Consider the following 18171-nt stretch of genomic DNA (forward strand, 5'->3'; position numbering starts at 1 on the left):
GAATATGTAGTTAATATTCACCATGAAGAAATGATACATTTTTGAAAGATAGATACTTCTAAAGTGATCTAATCATTACACACTGTTTGCAAACCCCACTTTTTGGTGTTACTGGGGATTGAATCCAGGGATGCTTTTCCACTAAGCTATACCCTGTCCTTTTCATTCTTTATTTTGAGATAGGGTCTCTCTAGGTAGCCAAGATTGGACTTGTAATCCTTCTTTCTCCCTTAAATTCCCAAGTAGCCGGGATTACAGGAGTGTGCCACCATGCCCAAACCAAAGCCCATTTTTATGACTCTGTTACTCATCAAGTGTTGGTTTGAGAAAGTCATTTTTCCTCTCTGGGACCTCACGTCTTTATATGTAATAATATGCGTTTTGCTGTTTCACTAGTACTACATGAATGTGCCCAGTGTGCAGCTGGACACCAAATTGAAGGCTGCAAGTGGCTTCCATCCCAGGAAGCAAAGTTGAGTCTTGCCACTTCGAGCTGTTTCCAGATGCTCCCTCATTCCCACAGTACCCTTGTCACTTTTTGTGCCAGAGGAGTTTCTGCAAGAATGATGTTCTTAGTGATTCTATTTAAAGTGGGGGAGAAAATGGTATGAAATTTAGAATCAGAAGGTAGCAAGATAAAATGCTGGCAAGTATACAATATGTTGCAGCTGCTGAGCAGGGCCTTGCTGACGTTAACTGGCTCCCTCAGAAACACCAATCACGTTATGTAAATACAAAAACTTCCTTTTTATGCCCTCCTTCACACTAGGGTGGGCTCTTCTTCCATGTTATTCAGGAGTGATCCACTTTAATGGAGCTTAAAGGCAGGTGCTAGTGGAAAGTTTGATTCTCCAAACTGACTCATCTCCCCCTCTCAATTAGGTCTGGACTCAAAAATCAATTTGGATTAACCTTCCATGAATTGAGGGGAAAATGACCCAGAAACAAACACAGGAGCAAAGAATCAGAGAGCTAAAAACAGCCTTCAGATTTCCAAGTGAAATTTTCAAAGTCAACAACACAAAATATCCATGAATCTCTGGGGGGTCATGTCTGAAGAAGAATGGTAAATACTTTTTATTTTGTGTGACAGTCATTTCCTTGATGTAGATAAATAATTTAGGAACAGTGCCCTGATGGAAACAAAATAAAACAAAGTAAAAATACATGGTCCTATAAAGAATTTTGTGGACCTAATTAGGTATATGTAGTATATATTGCATACACATACATATCATACATAGATGCTTATAATTATGTGCATGTATAATTTAAAGAAAACAAGTCTAAAAAAAACTTTAAAATAATATGCATTTACTTATACTCATCAAATTCATGGAAAATGTCTATGTACATTACATGTCATATAACATTGAGTTCTTAAAAAAATGAAAATTATTTCAAAATATTAACTGATTAGGATATATAGTCTGAATTACTTTTTCCTTTACTCTTTAAGTGATGGATAAAAAATGATGGCAATCCTGATTGAGGTACAGAAAAAAATTAGGCTGGAAAGTGGGAGCACATTTTAATAACTATTTTTATAAACAAGATGAAGCTTTTAATCCTGTGAATAGTAAAAATTTCTTTACTATCCCCAAATTGAGTTCTGGATTAAAATAAATATGTGTAGTCTTTTTTCCTCTCATTTGCTTTGGTTTTTAAATCTTGGTCTAGGTTATGAAACTAATAAAGCTAGGAAAGGTATTAAGAAATTATCTCTGGCTGGTGGTGAAGTTCAGTGTTAGATCACTTAGCTGTCATGTGCAAAGCACTAAATTCAATCCCTAGCAACACACCCACAAAGAAATTCAGAAAAGAAAAGCATATTTTAAGAATTAACAAAAACACTAGAAGGAAGAATATAATTTGTATGTCCACAACCAGAATCAATCCTCATATTAGGCACAATATGCTTGATTTTAACAAAAGTTTTGTGGCTTTACATTTCAAGAATAGAAAATGAAAATGCCATTGAGAATATCAGGAAACATCTGCCATTTAAAAATGTAAATTACTTAGTCAAACAGCTCCAATATAAATCATAAAATTAAGTTATATTGTCCAATACATTCTATATATTGGGAAGAAATAGCAATTATTCCAGTGCTTTGTGAAATTTGTCATTTTCATTAGAATGACACATTTAATAAGTTATCGTAAGTTAGTGTTCATGAATGATGGTAATTAACATTTCTAATGATATTTTATATATACACTTTTGTAAAAACATAGCAACAGCCAAACAATGCAGCCCATGCCTATAATTCCTGTGACACTGGTGGCTGAGGTAGGAAAATCACAAGTTCAAGGACAGCCTTTGCAACTTAACAAGGTTCTCACCACCTTACCAAGACCCTGTGTCAAAATGAAATGTAAAAAGTTCTGAGGATGTAGCTCAGTGGTAAGAAAGAAGAAAAAAACTGGTTTCAATTTCTTCTACCAATAATAATAATAACAAAAGCAATCATAAGAGTAATAATAATAATAATAATAAAATGAAGCACATCAGTGAATATGGAGATAGATAAAGGTATAGCTAGATAATCAACATTTGGTTGTTATTTGTAATTCACAGGTTTGTAGAATTAATAATGATTTACTTTAGTTTACTTTAAAAGTATAGTTTAATTTAAGTTAAATCAATGTTTAAGAAATTAGAAATTATAATTTAAATGTGTATAATCTGGTAACCCAAAGACATAAAAAAATAATAAAAAACTATAGAAATTGTTAAATAGTCCATATCTTTTAAGATATAAGGAAAGAATATTAAATAAAAAAGTTCCATTATGTGATAATGAAACAAGTTTATTTGAAATATGGATTATTAAGGTAGAATTATATGTTGAGAGAATGTTATTTCCTGCATGCTTATCAAAATCATCACTTCTGTTATTGACTGTGATTATTTTGGAAATCAGATATCTATGACTAACATTTAAAATAAACTCTATCAAATTACCCTGTATCAAATAATTCAAAATTTTTAATTTGTGAATCAAGAAAAATATTACCTGTAGATATTATGTTACTAATAACTTCTCAACCATTGCTCACAGAAGATATAAATTGTATTTATCACATGGTGCCTTATAATTCTAAACACAATGCATTTTCCAAAATATTTCAAGAGTTAACTAACAGATATTTTAGTACTATTTGAAAATTATTAATTTTACTATATTCAATGAAAATAGAAAAAAGACTACTTCAAAACTATTACAAAGGCAGACCTATTTTCAAAATATATCTGCTACTGATATACTATGACTTGAGGCCAAAAACATAAAGTCAAAGTGGAAATTAAATATCTAATATTTCTTTAGAACTAATCACTCAGAATCGATGAAAATGGCAAAGTGAATTGAGCCATTATTTTAATACAATAAATACTATAATTAATGATAAAATTGATTTTTATTACTTTAAGTGAATAATTTAATATCATGTCACTACTTTCTCATAGTTTAAGAGATTAGAGTGTTAAAAAAATTTACTATCCTTAAGTGAAATTCCACCCATAAAAATGAAAACTGATACTAATTAAAATCCTATCTGCCAATTACCTAGAAACTTTTAGGGATATCATTTGGTTGCAGAAAGTTTCAGTTACCAGTATCAGACCAACAGAACAAATATCAGATGCTCTTCACTCAATAAGTCTAATATTGCATTTAGAAAATTTTTAAATAATATTGGTTTAATGAGAAAAGATTTTTTTATTTTTCTATAGAAACAAGAACAAAAAGAGTTACAGAAACAAAAGCTTACTTAGCTATTTCTATGAGCTATATTTGATGACATTAAAGTTCTAAGATAATAGGCAGTTTAAAGTAAAATAGAACTTATTTGATTTGAAGCAATTTCTCACTTTGTCATGAGATTTAATTTGCTGCATGGGCAGACGAATTGTTATAAAACTTAAGTTAGAAATAAATCTTAGTTGTTTTCGTGAAAAGCGAATTCTCAGGGAACATTCGATCAAATCACACTGCAAGGACTAGAAAATTGCGTGGCCATTTTGTAAAATTATAATACACTTTTAAAAAAAAGACCGAAATGAACACCTGGTTCATATCAAGAGTAAAAATGAAGTAAAACAAAACAAAATAGACAAAGTGTTAAATATATTATGTATTCTATTTATAAAGGTATATTAACTAAAAATTAAAGTTAAAATTAACAAAAAATAACCTTATTTAGACACAAAATTATTTAAAAATGTTTAAATTTTAAAAATACATTTTAAAAGCATAAAATCTAATAAACAACTGGGCAAAAGACTTGGAAAGGTTCTTGAAGAATGTATACAAATGATTACAAGTCCATAGAATTCAAGAAAAGTTATTTCTTAAAAAATATAAAGATTTCAGAAGTAGATCAATAAAAATAATCAATTAAATTTTGGCAAAATGACATATACAATTAAGAATGAATACTTTTTAAAAATTATGCTGAGAAAAATACTTACAAACCAAAATGATTCTTGAAAAGTAAATCACAAATTCCATAAAACAAAACTTGAAATGGGCCACATACCTGAATATAAAACAAAATAGAATAAAACAATTACAAAACATCTAGAAAAAGAAAACCTGGGAGACATTTATAGAGTCTTTCACTTAAAAGTAAAATTTTAGATCAAACTGAGATGCTTCAGTATAGAACATGACAGCAAATAATTCTAGGCACCAAGGCTGATAACAATTTTTAGGAAGAGGAGATTTAAAGTGCAAAATATCTTGCTAAGTGAAATGTATCAGACAAAGAAAGAAAAGAATCCCATGTTCTCTCATATGTAGCCTGGAGAGGGTACCAGCAGCGGGGAACACGTGTGGAAGAAAAGTGGATGTATATGATCAATGCACACTGTTTGCATGTGTAGAACTATCACAGTGAATCCCATTAACATGTGTAATTAGTATTTGTTAGTAAAAAGAAAAATATTACACAAAATGGTTGTAAAAATGAAACGAAACAACAGTGAGAAACCCAAGAACTACAACACACCAATCATAATCGCTAACAATGAAACCCAAAACTGGCAGCACATGCATACACTTTGCTATTTTTAAAAGTTGGTCTATTTTCAAATTAAAATCCATATTATATAAAAATAAAAAAATCTAGATAATATATAAGCAGAAAACTTTCATAATCCCACTGACACTGTTTTCATTTTGTGATGATATACAGTATAAGACATCATACATGTAGCCTATTTATAATACATAACACATTTTGAATGACTCTACGTCACTATTTTTCATAGTATATCATCTTCAACTGACAACTTTGAGGTTGTAATCTTACTACCCACAAAATTTATAATACTCCATTTCTAAACCTTGCCTAAATGTTAAGTAATAATTTTTCAGTTCTTAATATTCTAATGATAAAACCAAATATATGCTTCAGATACATTGAAATATTTTACCTCATTAAAGGTTCTTAGAAAGCACATTCATTATTGATGGCAAAAGCACCACTGAAAATACTTTTCTCATCAATTTTAAAGCCTCTACCAATAGGATAGTTCAGTCATAAGTCAATTTTGGCAAATGTTTAACCTTTTTTCAGAAAAGTAATTATTGCTTTCATTATATAAAATGTTTTACTTTACATAAAATCTTTATTCCATTTTATGTGTTTTTACCTGATATGTAGTGGAAAATATATTAATTAAAAATCTCAAATAGGCTAAAATCATGAATGCAATGCTTATAGTCTTCCTCCCTAGCCAAAGGAGACACACACACACATACACACACACACACACACACACACACACACACACACACACACCTCAGATGAAGATGTTTCTAGCACCCTCAAATCTCACTAATGTCTACTACAGCTCATTCCTACCCTGAAAATGTTACCAGTATTTCAATTTCTGAGACCTTGAAATAGGAAAAATAATTGTTCCCCAAAGTTATCTGTGTCTTAATGCCAGACACCTGAGATTATCATATTGTGTAGAAAGTGGGAATTGTGGGCTGGGGATGTGGCTCAAGCGGTAGCGCGCTCGTCTGGCATGCATGCGGCCCGGGTTCGATCCTCAGCACCACATACCAACAAAGATGTTGTGTCTGCCGAGAACTTAAAAATAAAATAAAATTCTCTCTCTCCTCTCTCTCTCTCTCTCTCTCTCTCTCTCTCTCTCTCTCTCTCTCTCTCTCTCTCTCTCTAAAAAAAAAAAAAAAAAAAAGTGGGAATTGATGTTGAAAAATGAATTAAGTTTGCTAATCATCTGATGTTAAAATAAGTAGAAAACATTGGATTATACAGACTCGACCCTGTATAGGCCCAAGACACCACATAAATTAAAGTGGGACAAGAAAGTCAGAGTCAGAGTTGTGACAACAGAAGTGGAAGTGATTGAACTACTCATTGGCTTCCAAGATGAAATACACATGCTACCAGGTTGCTGGCATCTTCTACAGGGAAAGCAAGGAGTCTCCAAAAGAAAGTATTCATATGAAGACTGATTTTAGCTTAGTGACATTTACTTTAAATTATTGACCTTCAGAACTCAATAAAGATACACATTTGTATTGTTTTAAAGTACTGATTTGTGCTAATTTAATAGAGCAGCAATTGAAAACTAGTAAGCTTCTAGATTACTTTTGTCTCTTTTTGAATATATAGAAATGGAATAATAAAATTGTAATTTTTGTGGCTGACCTCTCATCCCTTAGCTAAATATTTGACTAATTCATTAGATTCACTGATGTTTAATATTGTATATGAAAATATACTTGATTGCATGTATCTTTTCTTGTGTTGCTTACACTACAAGCATTTTGGAAATAGATGGCTAGATTCAAAAAAATAGGTGTACAAATACACATGTTTATATGTGGGATTGTTCTTATATGAGTAGAATTTCTGGGTCAGTATACATGGATATTTTTTTTCTTTTTTGCAGTGCTAAAAATTGAACCAAAAGCTTTGTGCATGATAGAGAAGAATTCTAACACAGAATCACATCATCAATCCATGAATATATTTAAATTGGGAAATATTGTCAAAAATTTTCCCAAACATTTATTTATAACTTATCATGACCACAAACTCACTAGATATGCTATATTTTAAAATATGTAATATTATTGATTATAACAGTTATCTACTTATTTACTTGACAGTGTATTTAGTTAAGATTAGACATTGTGAATTTCTATCATTGTGGTTTAAGTTGTATTTCTTTGATATTTTTCATTGTACCAAAGCCATCACAAAGCTATACCCACGAGTTCTATAGTTTGTCCAGTTAAATTGGACTGTACCTTTTAATTGACCTCCAACTCCTGCCCTGAATTTCTGAAAACCATTGGTCATATCTCCATCTCATGGTTTTGCTTTTTTCCAGGGTATTGTATATGGGATAATACAATATAGATGCTTTTGATTCTGGTTTCTTTCCCTTAGTGACCTGTGATGAATGTATTCATACTGTTGTGAATCAGTAGTTATTATTTATTTCTGATTAGCAGGCCATCGCTTGCATTTACCACACTATCATTTAGCTAGTCTCATGCTGACAGATAACAAGATTGTCTTACATTTTTGTCAATAATGAATGAATAAGCTAAATATTGATCATCAAGTTTTTAATTAAATTTGATAAATACCTAGCAGTCTCATGGGCGGGTCTTCAGTGTATTTTTAATTCTGCAAGAATCTACAAAAGTATTTTCCAAAGTAAATGTTCCATTTTATTTTTCCACAAAAACATGCAGGAGTACAATGTCTGGGATTGATACAGGCTAAAGCATATATGCATGTGTAGATAAAACTGAACATATATAAATGTATATATCTGTGTGTAGGAATGTGTTTTTAAAGTCACCTTTTTATTTTTCACCACAGAATTTATCAGCAACTTATATAGGTTTTATTTATTTGTTACCTATAATCTAAGCTTTTCCATGACGTTAGTCTGTTTTATTTATTGCGGTAAAATATCACCTGTTTTTTTTTTTTTTTTTTTTTTTTTTTTTTTTTTTTTTTGTGGTGCTGAGTGTCAAATCCAGGGACCATGGCATGCTAGGCAAGCACTTTACCTCTGAATTATATTTGCAATGCTTATCACCACTTCAAATGGTAATTTTATAGTTATGATAGCATTACGTCTGAGCATTTCTATTTTATTCAAACTAAGTATTCTCTCTATACATTTCAATGTCCTTAAACTTTTAAAATATGCACATATTCTCTAATAGTAGAGCTCTCATTAAATAGCAATAATATTTACTAATTAAAATCTTTCTTAATATAGACAATTTTAAAGCTTACTATAACCTCCCTGTAGTTTTCTTTCACGAAGTTCTTACTATTTATTATTTTTCCCAGAATTTTGACATTCAAGGTCCATCAATTCAGAAATGCACTACAATTTTATATAGATGGGAGATATGTTATATATGTATAGCTCAATTATTATACCATAATAAATTTGAATATGTGTGTTTCATTCATATGTTCTTATTTATAGTCCAATGTTTAGAGTAGATATTAGGCAGATATTCATTTAAAAATAATTAAGGTGATTGAAATTAACAAATACATTTATACAGGAAACTTGAACACACCATATACATTTCTACTTTTCTTTAACTCAACACACATAACTGATTCATAATACTTTACATCCAACTATAGAAACTGACACTTCATTTTGATTTTAAAGTAAAAAAAAATTGCAAATTTTTCTTGAGATTTTCCTGAAAACAATGATTCACCAATGATGTCTCTGACTGCTATATTTATCAGAAGTTTCTCTTTCACCTCTCCTAAATCATAAGGTGATGTGCCCAATTCTTATTAACTCCACAGACTAGAAATCTTTAGGGGGTGATTGATGTGACTATTCTGAAATGAACCAGCTACCAGCATTCAAAACTACAAAGTGATTACTGAAGATGATGGACTGCTAAATTCTTCAGGAGAGAGAATTTTTCTATTAAGGTATGATAAACGACAGCAACTTCCCTGTTAATTTACTTTTCATTTTGCTTTAACATCTTCATTTTTTTAACTTAAGTTTTCGAATCCATCTTGAACTCAGAAGTGACTCAGAAGTGACTTATAAGGTATCGGTTAAAAAAAATTAAAAATGTTTCCATGAAACAAGACTACCTGGAGAAATAGATTGACAGTGTAAAATATAATGATTCCATCAAATTTAATTCAGTATTTTTTTCAGAAATTTAATAATGGCCTTGTTAAACTTAGCAGATTCTTTCTGCATTCACTGACTAAGTCTTGTAGCATATTCAAGTTTTAGGAATTCTAAAATTAGTCCTTTGTGAGCCTTTGTCAAAGTAGCATTATGGTTATATACAACCACGAGAGAATTAGCATTAGGATTTGGAAGTAGAATTTAATATAATTTTTATGTTCTTATAATAAACTATATAAGCAGTTAATCATGTGAACATATAGTTTCCTCTCGTGATTTTTGCATTGTGCAGGAAATCGTTCCTTTTTCCAATAATATACTTTAAAAATAAATCATAGCACACCTAAAACTAAACGTTTCTATGTCTCATATATTTATGCAAAAATTAAAGTGAATGAATGAATATTACTAACCTAACTGTATAGAACTGTCAACATTTTTTAGAACCTGTCTTGTTGATAATAGTGAGACTGGCTGATTTTATTAGATGTAAAGTTCTGTACTCTTTTTAAATATCATTTATTTCACCAATATTTATGTAAATAGATTATAAAATATTCAGCAAGTAAAACATTTCTGTCCCTTTCCTTTCCAGTTACTGATTGGGAAGTTAGAATGGATTATTTTTGCCAGCTTAGCAAAAAAAATGAATAATTTAAATATTATTTGCTTTCTTTCTCATGCAATAATTTAGTCCTGAACTATGGTAACATCACACTGTGTTAGCAAACCGGAGGTAAGGGAATTCAGAAATGATTCACAATTTGACTAGTGTATAAAACACACTTCATGAAATAATCCACTTGTTTTAGAATTTTAATACTCTTTAATTCTTTTTGGTGCTACAGAATTAAAGGTCTACATTTTAAGGACAACAACAAAAATACAAAGATGATGATGGCTACCACTTATTGAGCTTATCCTTGGCAACCAAAAATATACTTCAAGTTTTTTAGAATAGCATAAGTTAATCGCTACAAAATTTTACTAGAGTTACTACTTTGTTATATTTTGCCCATATAAGGGAACTCATTTGAAGGTAGATTAAATGACTTCCAAGAAAATTAAGCTTGTCACAGGAGGGTTAAAAGACGCATTGACATCCATTCTCTCTGACATAATAATGTGAGGCTACATAAATTTGAATTGTCCTAATGCAACACACTCTCTAAATAATGATAAATCTGTTTATTAGCTCTTGTACAGGCCATAGTCAATAAGTTTAATTTAAATAAAATATTTGAACTGAAGGAAATTGCCAATCCCTATGACCCTATCACGCTACTCAGCCCTATGTTCTCTGCTTTACCTCTGTCCAAAAATATTAGTATATTTTCCCACTTGTCCAGATTCCACATGTCACTGTGTTTAAAAAAAAAAAGAGTTTAGTTTCCTCCTACTGTACACTCAAATAAACTGGTATTCATATTTAATTTCCATAAGTACTTTACTGAGTTTATAATAGAAAAGAAAAATATAAGGGTCCAAATTACATATATACTCTCTCTATATTTTATCAATATAGGCAGTCCATTAATTCAAAATACTACTTTTAAGAGAAAACTTTCAGAAATGCAACTAAATAACCATGCCAATAAATAATATCTTAACATCCATATCATTAAATAAAATACCATCCTGTTGTATCCATGAAGAAATGAACTGTAGGCTAATTCTCCACTGCATAATTTCAAGAGCAGGAGGGAATTTAAATATATTAACAAAAATAAGCACTTTTTTTGGAATTAGATGGGTGCCTATTTTATTTATTGATTTATTTCAAAACAAATAGAATTATTTTTATTATCTGTTATTTTGTTTTTTTATTTTTTTAATTGATCTTTTAAAAAATGAATGAAAGCAGAATGAATTACAATTCTTTCTACATATAGATAATACAATTTTTCATATCTCTGGTTGTATATAAAGTATGTTGACACCAATTTGTGTCTTCATACATGTACTTTGGATAATGATGTCTATCACATTCCACCATCCTTGCTAACCCCCTGACCCATTACTTTTCCCTCCCACCCCTCTGCCCTAGGCCCCAACTTCCTTAATATGACTCCTATAGCACAAGAATTAAAACCAAGAATCAACAAATGCTAAGAGCCACAGCCAAGTAATATGATGCATGGCATTTTTTTTCTTTATGTAATTCTTTTTTTTATTGGTTGTTCACAACATTACAAAGCTCTTGACATATCATATTTCATACATTAGATTGAAGTGGGTTATGAACTCCCAATTTTACCCCAAATGCAGATTGCAGAATCACATCGGTTACACATCCACAATTTTACATAATGCCCTATTAGTAATTGTTGTATTCTGCTACCTTTCCTATCCCCTACTATCCCCCCTCCCCTTCCCTCACATCTTCTCTCTCTACCCCATCTACTGTAATTTATTTCTCTCCTTGTTTATTTTCCCATTTTCCTCACAACCTCTTATATGTAATTTTGTATAGCAATGAGGGTCTCCCTTCATTTCCATGCAATTTCCCTTTTCTCTCCCTTTCCCTCCCTTCTCATGTCTCTGTTTAATGTTAATCTTTTTTTCCTGCTCTTCCTCCCTGCTCTGTTCATAGTTGCTCTCATTATATCAAAGAAGACATTTGGTATTTGTTTTTAGGGATTGGCTAGCTTCACTAAGCATAATCTGCTCTAGTGCCATCCATTTCCCTGCAAATTCCATGATTTTGTCATTTTTTAGTGCTGTGTAATATTCCATGGTGTATAAATGCCACATTTTTTTATCCATTCATCTATTGAAGGGCATCTGGGTTGGTTCCACAGTCTAGCTATTGTGAATTGTGCGCATCAGCTAGCCATTGAGATGATATGATTATGTTAAGATTTGCATTCATATGGATATTGGACTCCTGCTGTTCACCTGGGCCTGCTACGGGACTCCTGGAGAGTTCCCATTGGTTGGGGAAGTACAGTAGGAGGGAATTCCGGGGGAGGAACTTCCTCTGGGGTTCCGGGGAGAACCCCACGTGGGTCGATTGGGATTCTTCCCGGGGGCATAAGGGGCATTGGCGGCAGTTTCAAAAAAATAAAGTTTGTTCCTGCTTGAGTGGCTAGTGGTTTTGTGCCTAGCCAGACTGCGGCAAACAAATAGGATGGACTCAAACTAAAAAGTTTCTTCTCAGCAAAAGAAACAATATGTGAGATGAACAGAGAGCCTACATCCTGGGAGCAAATCTTTACCCCTCACACATCAGATACAGCACAAATCTCTAGGGTATATAAAGAACTCAAAAAGCTAAACACCAAAAAAACAAATAGCCCAACCAACAAATGGGCCATGGACCTGAGCAGACACTTTTCAGAAGAGGATATACAATCAATCAACAAATATATGAAAAAATGCTCATCATCTCTAGCAATCAGAGAAATGCAAGTCAAAACTTCTCTAAGATATCATCTCACTCCAGTCAGAAAAGCAGCTATTATGAAAACAAACAACAGTAAATGTTGGTGAGGACGTGGGGGGAAATGTACACTTGTACATTGCTGGTGGTATTGCAAATTGGTGCAGCCAATATGGAAAGCAGTATGGAGGGAGATTCCTTAGGAAGCTGGGAATGGAACCACCATCTGACCAAGCTATCCTTCTCCTTGGTCTATTCCTAAAAAACTTAAAAACAACATACTGCAGGAACACAGCCACATTAATGTTTAGAGCACCACAATTCACAATAGCTAAACTGTGGAGCCAACCTAGATGACCTACAGTGTATGAATGGATAAAAACAATGTCACACATATACACAATGTAATTTTACTCAGCAATAAAAGAGAATAAAATCGTGGCATTTGCAGGTAAAAGGATGGTGTTGGAGAAGATAATGCTGAATGAAGTTAGCCAATCCCAAAAAACAAATGTCAAATGTTTTCTCTGATATAAGGAGGCTGATTCAGAGTGGGGTAGGGAGGAGAAGCATGGGAGGATTAGAAAAATAAGCACTTTTAAAATTATTTTGTACTACTCTCTTTAGAAGTATTGTCCTCAGTTATGTCCCTATATCTTTATGTGTTTTACAGTGAGTATGTTATTTTTTAGAACTAGAATTATCTTTGCTTGACAACAAAACAATTTTCAATCTCAGCAGAAAGATCCAGCTTCTTACATAAGTATAAAAATAGCTGTATTAACATTAAAAATAATAAAAAGGCATACTTACGTTTCATAACTTCTGGTGATAATTTTAATATAAATTTTCTATCCAAAGTAATAATTATAATATACAGAATTATAAATATACAAGAGATGAGAAGACAGTCCAATTGAAGATGGCAGCACTGACCTCTTGAAATTCTCAAACATCAAGCAAAATAAAGGATAATTAATATGTTCAGTAATAGGGCAGCATTAAATATTTAATAAAATCTTTATTTTTTATTTTCTCAATAAGTAAATACAAATAGTGAAAAATTTCATCAGTAAAAGCAAGGTGTATAGATACACAAATACATCAAATGAACAGAATAATATAAACAAAGAAAATAAAGATCAAAATCTATGTTAACCCTTGATTTAGGAAAAAGGAGTTCAATCTTTTCAATAAATGATTCTAGGTCAATTATTTATTCTTATGGTAGAAAAAAAGCAAAACCAAAAAAAAAAAAAAAAAGGAACTCCACTTCTCATAAGAATGAATACAGCTTTTTTTCCATTTAAATAAATTTCAAGCAACTTCACCTTTGCTGTAAGAAATTATGATGCTTTCTTTCTTTCTTTCTTTCTTTCTTTCTTTCTTTCTTTCTTTCTTTCTTTCTTTCTTTCTTTCTTTCTTCTTTCTTTCTTTCTTCCTTTCTTCCTTTCTTCCTTTCTTCCTTTCTTCCTTTCTTTCTCTGTGGTGGGTATTATACCAGATCCTTTGGCATGCTAAGCATGTGATCTAGCACTGAGCTACATCCCCAGTGCAATGATTTCTTTCTTTCTTTTTCCATTTATGGAACAAAGAGAGGTTAATGATTACCAAGGCATTTTAAAGGAAATTTTTGAAATGCATTTCTGGATAATGGTAACATTTAGGGCCATTTTGTCATTATTTTATAAACTGTTCACTTATGAATTTTTGCATTCAATAGACAATATATTTTTAAAAATCAGGAAAATAAGGAAAACTTGAAAAAAATCAAAATAGAAAATAAAACCAAAAACTCAGTTTAATATCATCTTAAGTGTTATCAATTTTTACCATATCAAGAAATGTATGTCTTAGTTACAATATAAGAAACTATATGGATCAAAGAAATTACATATGTAGTCTACAAATGAAAATTAGTAGTTATTAATACAAATATATAAAATACATAGGACACAGTCTATTCGTTAAGCTAAACAGTTGATAATATGAATTTATGTAGACTAAACTGAATGTATAGTTTCGTATTTTCATTTAATATGTTGCATTTAAGAAAGATATATCTGTTCTGGAAAGTCATTTTTAATAACTTTTGTGGAATCGGAATTGCATTTGTCACATTTCAAAGGGACATGTTTTTAGTTGAAGGAAAATGTAATTTATATGATGAGCTGTGTTATGGTTTCACAGTTTTACAGATGTGAAAATAAGATCTTTGAGCATAAGTGCATGATTAAATTTCTAAATAAATTTATATATATATAATTAAGCAAAACATCAGATTATGCATTTTCAAATATCACTTAGAGTTCCACTGATAGTTTCTAGAAACCTCTGTTTATAAAATATTTTAAATGTGTAGAAAATAAGCACCAATTTCTCAGCCAAGAAATTCACTCAATTTTGAAGAATTGTCAGCCATTTAATAGAATATAGTCAAACATATTTTGAACCATTTTTTTTTAAATTCAGAAAAACCAAGGAAAGAATATCTAGCACTAAAATTCATTATATTAAAATCAAATCAAACTTTGAACATGTTATTCTTGCTGAAAAAGTAAAAAGCAGAGCCTAGAGTGAATTTCTCTATTTCCTTAATTTTTCTGTTTCCCTCCCTAGAACACTAAGAAAATACTTCCAATTAACCACTATGTCTGGTCAGAAGATCATTGTAGCATCAAATAACAAATGCATTCAATCCTTCAGATTGTTGAAATAAATTTTAAGAGCCATAAAGTTGAAATATTTTATTAAACATCACATATTTTGTCAGTCATTCAATGAAGAGACAATCTCTCACCTTTAGAATGGGTTTATTTGGAATACTTAGTGGCATTCTTTCCACAAAATACTTGTCCTAGAATTATACTAGCAGTGTAAGAAAGTATGTTCAGTTTTTAGGTGATTTCTCCTTCTCCTTGTTCTCCTTCTCTACTAAAATTCTTTCATGACCAAGGCCTTGGGGGTTACAAATTATATACAAATATTTTCAAGTATTTCTTGTTAGTTTCTACAGATTCTTAAGGCAAAATTTGCAAAGAACACTTTCTTTTAAATTGAGTTATCTAGGCAGAAATATAATTTAGATGCAATAAAAATGCTTCTTTATTAAATGAGAAACTGAAGAAAATTCACCCCATTCTTTTATCCAGGATCAGACTTAAAAAGAAAGCACAGTTTGATATCCCAGTACCTCCTCTTGCCCTCCCCTCCTTCTTACCCTTAATTCCCTTCCTCTGTATTATTGATCTCTCTTCAATTTTCATTAGATCTGTTCTGTTTCCCTCTTTAAATTGATTATTTTGCAACAAAACCCACTGATCTCTGTATTTCTTATGAAAAAACAAAACAAAAAATTTAAAAAGTAAGTACACTTTATACTGAAATAAATTTTATGAAAATGAAAACTAACATATCAAAATTATGGATGCAGAACAAGCAATGATTAGAAGGAAATTAATAGTTTTGAATGCATATATTTAAAAAGGAGAAATTTAAAATCAATCACCTATGCTTACATCTTAAAATATTAGAAAGAGAAGAACAAATTAAATCCAAACTGAGCAGAAGATATAATAAAAAATGAAACAAATCAATGAAATTAAAAATATAAAATAGAGTTAGAAAAAAATGAATAAAATTAGTGTGCCTCTAACCAAGCTAACTATGAAAAATAAATAAAAAGAGGATACAAATCACTAAAATCAGATATTAGGGAACAGGACTATAGAACACATAGATATTAAAAGGATTCAGAGAAATATTATGAATTGACTAATTTCCTGAAAGACACACTCTATCAAAACTCATCAAAAGGTGCTCAGTTTATTTACTCAAAATGTTATAAAATGTCAATTAAGAGTATGTAAGAGTATGATTATGAAGACCTGAAGGATTTGTCCAGTTCCCTTTTGAACCATAAGCTAAGTGGAATTGGTCAAGCACATATTTATTTATTCCTTTATCACATGAGAGAGGTACTTGGAGATGCTGTGCCAGATGAAATACTGATTGAAACAATTCTGAAGTACAAGTTTAATAGTGCAAAAGACTTTGTTAGTGGTTCTGGGGGAAAGGTAGCATGTAGACTTTAAAGGACAAAGACAGCAAAAGTTCACTACCTTATTTCCAAAACACTCCAGTACAAAATAGCATTAGAAGTTTAAATTCTCCTTTGCACTTAACTTCCTCATTGGAAAATATAACTGGTGATAATCTGAATCCTAGTAGAAAGGTTGAAGTTGGAAATGTCTCTTTAGTTGAGCACAGAACCACGAATTACATTAAAGAAAAAAAAAAGTTTGTACTTTTCCCAATATAAAAGTGCATTCCTAGATTAATTTTTTTAGGATCACAAAGAAAACCATCCAAGCTAGTGCTTTGCTTCATCTATCTGATCTTTGTGACCAGTCACCTGCCAGTTTTACAGCTCTAAGTTTGGCATCCTTTTCCATGTCACAGCTACCAGATCATGCATGGTCAGTCTTCTACCAGAATATCAGAATTAACAGAATCTTTATCATTTTTGGCATTTCATAAAGCTTTTTCCATGAAAGACATTGAGAATTTGTGACTTTCTGATTTGATTTTTTGGAGTTCAGTTTATCTGAAATGAGGTCTCCTGGAATAGACTGAAATATTGATCTTAGCATCCTGATAAGGTCCAGATTTTGTTCCAAAGCCTATAGTTGACCAATTAACTTAGTAGTAGTTGATTTGCTATAACACCATGAATTAAAGTTCTGAGTTCAAAGTTAGGGGAGAATTCCAATTATGCTGAAGACAATAAGAAAAACAATAAAGGCTCTCAGACTAGGAAACCACTTTTTCTCTTCTTGAACCAATGCCCTTGCTGGACCTCCCTCTGAGGAAGGATATTCAGCTTTTCCTTGGACACTGAGTCTTTGTTAACTACTGAAAATATGCAAGTGACCCTTGACCTCTGTTAAGACTTCTCTTTATAGTAGATAAGTCAAGATTAAAAGACAAAGAAATATGTCCTCCTCTTGTAGCAATAACACCATTTAATTTTAACTATTCATCTCTTGACCATACTGTAAAAGCTAATCAAAAGAAAGCATTTACTAAAGAATAGTAGCAAATGGAAAACTTGTTTACATTTGTAGAACTTTTTATTTAAAATTAATTTAATATCTTTGTAGGATCACTTTATATTATGGGATTTAAATCGTGACTTTATGAAAATTGTCTTCAGTCTGTTGATAACAATTTAAGTTGATATGTGTTTTTATACTGAAAATGTTTTCTTTACTATATCTTCTTGTACTGATACCTGGCTTTACTTGAGTTGGTAATGAGTTTATGTTTAAAAAGTGCATATGGAAATTTGATAGTGTGAAATTGAGCATCAGATATTTTTGTTTAATATTCAAATTCTGAAAGTTTTTAAGATGAAATATTTTCTCATGTCAACTATTTTTGTGCTTTTTTAGTAAACAAAAATCCTAACAATTAACATCATTATAGTGTGAAGATGACTTTATGATATATGGCCAAGCATGCTGAAAAATAATTATATTTTAAAATATTTTTGGTATCATGCCTAGTTTCATTATTTTAGGGAAAATGAATATTA

At 31.0% G+C, this 18171-nt stretch overlaps 1 pseudogene; it reads left to right on the plus strand.

Moving 5' to 3' along the window:
• The first annotated feature begins 374 nt into the window (after positions 1–374).
• On the plus strand, positions 375–17670 carry LOC113183741 (uncharacterized; annotated as a pseudogene).
• Positions 17671–18171: the final 501 nt, after the last annotated feature.

The sequence above is a fragment of the Urocitellus parryii genome, chromosome 1 (genome assembly GCF_045843805.1).
Source record: "Urocitellus parryii isolate mUroPar1 chromosome 1, mUroPar1.hap1, whole genome shotgun sequence".
Lineage (NCBI taxonomy): Eukaryota > Metazoa > Chordata > Mammalia > Rodentia > Sciuridae > Urocitellus > Urocitellus parryii.